The sequence below is a fragment of the Bison bison genome, unplaced genomic scaffold, assembly GCF_000754665.1.
Source record: "Bison bison bison isolate TAMUID 2011002044 unplaced genomic scaffold, Bison_UMD1.0 scf7180017864229, whole genome shotgun sequence".
Classification (NCBI taxonomy): Eukaryota; Metazoa; Chordata; class Mammalia; order Artiodactyla; family Bovidae; genus Bison; species Bison bison.
Window position 1 is genome coordinate 2261268 of NW_011494801.1, and position 6785 is coordinate 2268052.

Below are 6785 nucleotides of genomic sequence, written 5' to 3' on the forward strand. Positions count from 1 at the left end.
AGATAGGCAGATGACACCATCCTTATGGCAGGAAGTGAAGAGGAACTAAAAAGCCTCTTGATGAAAATGAAAGTGGAGAGTGAAAAGTTGGCTTAAAGCTCAACATTCAGAAAATGGAGATCATGGCATCTGGTCCCATCACTTCATGGGAAATAGATGGGGAAACAGTGGAAACAGTGTCAGACTTTATTTTTCTGGGCTCCAAAATAACTGCAGATGGTGACTGCAGCCATGAAATTAAAAGACGCTTACTCCTTGGAAGGAAAGTTATGACCAACCTAGATAGCATATTCAAAAGCAGAGTCATTACTTTGCCAACAAAGGTCCGTCTAGTCAAGGCTATGGTTTTTCCTGTGGTCATGTATGGATGTGAGAGTTGGACTGTGAAGAAGGCTGAGTGCTGAAGAAGTGATGCTTTTGAACTGTGGTGTTGGAGAAGACTCTTGAGAGTCCCTTGAACTGCAAGGAGATGCAACCAGTCCATTCTGAAGGAGATCAGTTCTGGGATTTCTTTGGAAGGAATGATGCTAAAGCTGAAACTCCAGTACTTTGGCCACCTCATGTGAAGAGTTGACTCATTGGAAAAGACTCTGATGCTGGGAGGTTTGGGGGCGGGAGGAGAAGGGAACGACAGAGGATGAGATGGCTGGATGGCATCACTGACTCGATGGATGTGAGTCTGGGTGCACTCCGGGAGTTGGTGATGGACAGGGAGGCCTGGCATGCTGCTATTCATGGGGTCGCAAAGAGTCGGACACGACTGAGCGACTTATCTGATCTGATCTGATCTGACATTCTATTTAGGGCTTCCCTGCTGGCTCAGTGGTAAATAATTCACCTGCCAATGCAGGAGATGCAGATTGGATCCCCAGGTCAGGAAGATCCCATGCGAATGGAAATAGCAACTCACTCCAGTATTCTTGCCTGGAAAATTCCATGGGCATAGGAGCCCGCAGACTATTGTCCATGGGGTTGCAAAAACAGTCAGACACAACTTAGCAACTAAACAACAGCAACAAAATTATAACTGTATATCAATTTGAAAAGGGTTGTCATCTCAACAATTCAAAAACTTGTAATTTTCTTTTTGGCTCATCAGTACTTAACATTAATGAACAACCACAAGCAAATTTAGTCTTTCCAAGACATACTCTTCTGTCATTACCAGTCTAAGCATCTAACAACCTATTGGGATATAGATGTTCAAAACAATCCCATTGGTTTGAGGCGAGAACTAGCATTGCAGAGTTTTCCTGGAAGATGATTTACGCAATGAAGTGGCCAAAAAATCACTGCTTATGTCCAATACCTGACATTCCTTTTCTATTCTATACCCCAGAAACATTTCTTTGAAACACAGAAAACCCATAAATGGTGACAGCCTGTCAAATATGTCATCGCCATTTTATCTCTTTGAAGTTGTGATGGTGTCATAACCCCACTAAGTTAAGCCCAGAAAACTTTCAGCCACTGAGGAAATATATTTATTTAAAAAAGATGACATGGGTGATTTTTTTTTCTCTTCTGCATCTTGTCCATCAAATTCTCTGTAACCCTTGGAACTCCTCATCATAATTTCCTCTAAATATCCAAATACATCAACAACTCTGCATCAGACACAGAACAAACAGTGCATTTCTATTCTCTGAGGAAAACAGTGGTACCTGTCAGTCTCCTACCCTAGCCTTGGCCCAGGCCCAGCCTCACTCTACCAAGGAGAGAACCAATCCTCATTGAGGACATGTTGAAGAGAAGGCCTCAACCTGTACCACCCATGAGATTGTTTCAAGCCCAAGTGGTGGCCATGCTCCGCCCTGTCTTCACCTTTTCCAGGCCTAGGATATTCCCTCCTCCTGTTGAGTCTTCACACCCAGAGCTCTTTCTGATCATTTTTGCTGCTGCTGCTGCTGCTTAGTTGCTTCAGTTGTGTCCAACTCTGTGCGACCCTATGGGCTGCACTCTGCCAAGCTCCTCTGTCCATGGGGTTCTCTAGACAACAGTACTGGGATGGGTTGCCATTCCCTCCTCCAGGGGATCTTCCAGACGCAGGGACTGAACCTGGGGTCTCCTACAGTGCAGGCAGATTCTTTACTGCTGAACCACCAGGGAAGCCCCTTTCTGTCCTTTACTCATAACATTATTCTTTTAGAATGGTTTTTGGTTACAAGGTGAAGAAACAGAAATGTATAAAGGGGAGAATATGGATCAAGAAAATGAGGAAGTGGAAGGGGAAAAACAGTCAATGAAAAGGAAGGGGAAGATAGAATCTTAGTATCTTGAGTAAAAGGCTTTATCAAAGAAACATCATCACCAGATAAAGCTGGTTCTTATTACAGATCTGGTTCTTTTGGAAAGATTTTCTTAAAAAGTGGACACTGTCAATCTGGGCTTATAAATGTATTCTATTGCCATCATTTTTCCTTAGATAGTGACTAGTGTTTATTTTATCCAGAGCAATCTGAGAATGATGGGAGGTGAGGGTTAGAAACACAGATTTAGGGCATTAATAAGGATAAAAAAAGATGACAAGATAAAGAGGAGGGAGATTTTTAGGAAAAAAAAAAGATGTCTAGGATAAGTGGGAATTAGAAGTTACCCAAGGAAAGTGAAAATTGTAAATTTGCATAGATAGATTTACCTCTTCTCTAAACTCTGAGAGATTGCCATGTTTAATAAATTCTGTTGCCCAAATGACTTTCTTGGGGAATTTAGTGGGTTGACTTTTGTTGCCATAAAGCTAAATTCCAATCCACTCTTTTCATTTTGATTCAAGATGTTCACCAGATGTTAACCAAAGGTTATCTCTGACCATTAAGATTGAGTAATCTTTATTCTTTTTTTTTTTCTTGGTAATCAATTCAATGTTTTACATTGAACATGTATCATACTTAACTGGGGAAAATGCCAATAAAACTTTTATTTGGAGAAAAAGGTGGCCCACATAGAGACCACAGTTCTGAATCTAAGTCAGAATCTGGAGAAGCTGATATCAGAACTTTCTCACAGTTTCCCTGGGGACCCTTACCAAGGAGCTGGTGCTTGGCATGGTAAACAGGGCTCATTCAGGTAGAACAATGGTTGTCAGGGGGGGTGTCACCTGAGAGCCTGGCCAACTTTGTCTTACCTCATAGCATGCATACTCTTGCCCATCACAACCCCCTAAACATTATATTTTCTTCTTCTTGACTTTAGGGAAAGTCCTGAACACTTAAGAGGTATGGAACTGAGTGCCTGTGCACCCAGAAAAAAGTCTCAGATGGAACTACAGCTCCAGTTAAGGTGAGGATGTTCATGTGTTGTGGCTGAAACAAATATGTGTATGTAAATTTCATTGTGTCTCCCCTGAAGCCTTCAGGGAATGGAAGCCTCAGAATGGAAGCCTTAGAAAGGGTGATTATCTCTTAGATCTCTGACTTGATCCCATTCATAGCTTATCTCAGATCCTTAATAAATGCCTATGTTAGTCAGGGTTCTCCAGAAAAGCAAAACTAATAGGATAAATATAGAGAGATAGATAATGTAAAAGTAGATTTATTAAGAGGGATTGGCTCACGTCCTACAATTTGTTAGAGGCTTAGAGGCTAAGACTCACAATTTCCTGTCTTCAACTAGAAGGCCAGGAAAGCTGGTGATGTGGTTCTAGCAAAACACGAAGGCCCAAGAACAAGGGGAATCTAAATCCAAAGGAATGAGAGTCAAAAGTGCCATGTCTAAGAAAATGTATCTCCCAGCTTAAGCAGAGAGCAGATCAACATAAACATTATGGGAGCTCCAGAAGAAAGAGGAGAGAAAGAGGCAGAGAGAATATCTGAAGAATAATGGCTTAAATCTTCCCAAATTTGATGAATTTAAGCATCCAAGAGGCTCAACAAACTCCTAAAAGACCCACACTGATATATATTATAATCAAACTTTCAAAAGTCAGAAAGAAAGAGAATCTTGAAAGCAGCAAGAGGGAAGTGAATTATTAGACACAAGTGATCCTCAATAAGGTTAGCAACAGATCTCTCATCAAAAGTTTTGGAGGTAGCAAGACAGTGTGCTAATATATTCAAAGTACTAACCCCGCCACCCCCCGCCCCCCCGTCATCCAATAATCCATTATCCAACAAAACTGTCCTTCATAAGTGAAGGAGAAATTAAGACACTACAAGATAAAAGCTGAAGTTTTTGCCACTAGACCGTCCCTGCAAACAATACTCAAGGGAGTCCTCCAAAGTGCAATGAAAGGACACTAGACAGTAACTCAAAGACATGTGGAGAAATAAGGATTTTCAGTAAAGGTAAATATATGGGCAATTATAAAAGCTAATAATATTTTAACAATGATTTGTAACTGCAGTTTTTTTTTTTTAAACATGGTTTAACAAACATTTAAAGAAAAATTGTTAGTGTAAAAGGCTAGCATTATTTTAAACTTTGGTTTGTGACTGCAAACATTATATTCTACACAATTTAAGAGATTAATGCACTTAAAGGCATTATTAGTGTGTGTTTTTGGGTACACAATATAATAGGTGTAATTTTATGATATCACCAACTGAAAGGGGTGGGAGTGGAGTTGTAAAGAAGCAGAGTTTTGTACGTTATTACAGTTCAGCCTGTACAAATTCAACTTAATGTTTTAACTTTAGAATGTTAAATGGTAGCTACAAAGAAAATAGCTAGACACAAAGGTGGACACAAGAGGAAATGATAGGATAACTGAAATGTGTCACTATTAAAAAAATCAACGAAATGAAAAAGTGGCCATAAATCAGGAGATGAGGGACAAAAAAACTATAAGGTATTTAAAAAACACATAATAAGAAAGGCAACAGTATCTCCTAATGAGTAACTACTTTAAATGTAAATAGATTGGACCCTCTGATTAAAAGACAGATATTGGTAGGATGGATAATAAATATGCTCCAACTATGTGCTGTCTCGTAGTTGGAGACTCATTTTAGATACAAAGAAAAAAAAAGGTTGTGAGTAAAAGGATGGAAAAAGATATTCCATGCAAATAGAAAACCAAAGAGAATAAGGGTAGCTATACTAATATCTAATATACTAATATTGGGCTTCCCTAGTGGCTCAGTTGGTAAAGAATCTGCCTGCAAAGTGGGAGACCTGGGTGCGATCTCCAGGTTGGGAAAATCCCCTGGTGAAGGGAAGGGCTACCCCTCCAGTATGCTGGCCTAGAGACTGTATAGTCCGTGGGGTCGCAAAGAGTCAGACATGACTAAGCGACTTTCACACTAATATCGTACACTTTCACACTAATATAAGACAAAATAGACTTCATTTTTTCTTTTTAAAAAATTTTAATTAGAGGACAATTGCTTTACAATATTGTGTTAGTTTCTGCTATACATCAACATGGACAGTCAGTGTTGTGAGCTGAGAGCTCCATCAGTCTTAAAAAGTCTTCCCCCCAAGAGTCACCAGAAAGGAACACAGACCTGCCAGTACCTTGAGGGGAACACCCCCAAAAAAAAAAAAAAATCAACATGAATCAGCCATAGGTATACATACATCTCCTCTCTCTTGAACCTCCCCTTCACCTCATTCCCTGACTCTAAGTTGTCACAGAGCACCAGGTCTGAGTTCCCTACATCACACAGCAAATTCACATTGACTATCTATACATACGTTTCAATGTTTTTCAATGTTACTCTTTTAATTCATCCTCTCTCTCATTCTCCCACTGTGTCCACAAATATGTTCTCACTTCTGTCTCTCCATTGCTGCTCTACAAGTATGTTCATCAGTACTATCTATCTACATTTCACATATATGTGCAAATACATGACATTTGTTTTTCTCTTTCTTACTTCAGTCTTTATAATAGGCTGTAGGTTCATCGACCTCATTAGAACTGACTCAAATATGTTGTATATATGTTCTATAACTTCTTTATCCATTCATCAGTCAATGGACATCTAGGTTGCTTCCATGTCCCAGCTATTGTAAATAGTGCTACAATGAACATTCTAGTACATGTGTCTTTTTAAATTATAGATTTCTCAAGGTACATGTTTGGTGGTGGGATTGTTGGGTCATTTGGTAGTTTTATTCCTAGTTTTTAAAGTAATCTCCATACTGTTCTCCATAGTGGCTGTATCAATTTACATTCCCATCAACAGTGCAAGAGGATTCACTTTCTACACACACTCTCCAGCATTTATTGTTTGTAGATTTTTTTCATGATGGCATTTTTTTTTTCATGATGGGTATGAGGTGACACCTAAATGTACTTTAGATTTGCCTTTCTCTAATAATGAGTGAAGTCAAGCATCTTTTCATGTGTTTATTAGCCATCTGTATGTCTTCTTTGGAGAAATGTCTCTTTAGGTTTTCTGTCCACTTTTTGATTGGGTTGTTTGTTTTTCTGGTATTGAGATGCTTATATATTTTGGAGATTTAATTCCTTGCCAGTTGTTTCCTTTGTTATTATTTTCTACCACTTTGAGGATTGTCTTTTCACATTGCTTATAATTTCCTTAATTGTGCAAAATTATTTAAGTTTAATTAGTCCTACTTGTTTATTTTTGTTTTTATTGCCATTATTCTAGGAAGTGGGTCACAGAGGATCTGTGCTAAGAGATGTACTTCCCTTGCTTTTTCCTCTCAGTTCACTTCAGTTACTCACTAGTGTCTGACTCTTTGCAACCCCATGGACTGCAGCATGCCAGGCCTCCCTGTCCATCACCAACTCCCAGAGTTTACTCAAACTCATGTCCATTGAGTCAGTGATGCCATCCAACTATCTCATCCTCTGTTGTCCCTTTCTCCTCCCGCCT

General features: G+C 39.4%; 1 protein-coding gene across 1 annotated transcript in view; it reads left to right on the forward strand.

The window, feature by feature from the left end:
• Positions 1 to 3168: 3168 nt before the first annotated feature.
• LOC104992980 (alpha-1,3-mannosyl-glycoprotein 4-beta-N-acetylglucosaminyltransferase C-like) overlaps positions 3169 to 6785 on the forward strand; it is a 40285-nt gene continuing 36668 nt past the window's right edge. Inside the window, exon 1 of the mRNA XM_010846034.1 lies at positions 3169 to 3279. The gene's annotated coding sequence lies outside the window, so the exon portion shown is untranslated. The remainder of the gene's footprint in view (positions 3280 to 6785) is intronic.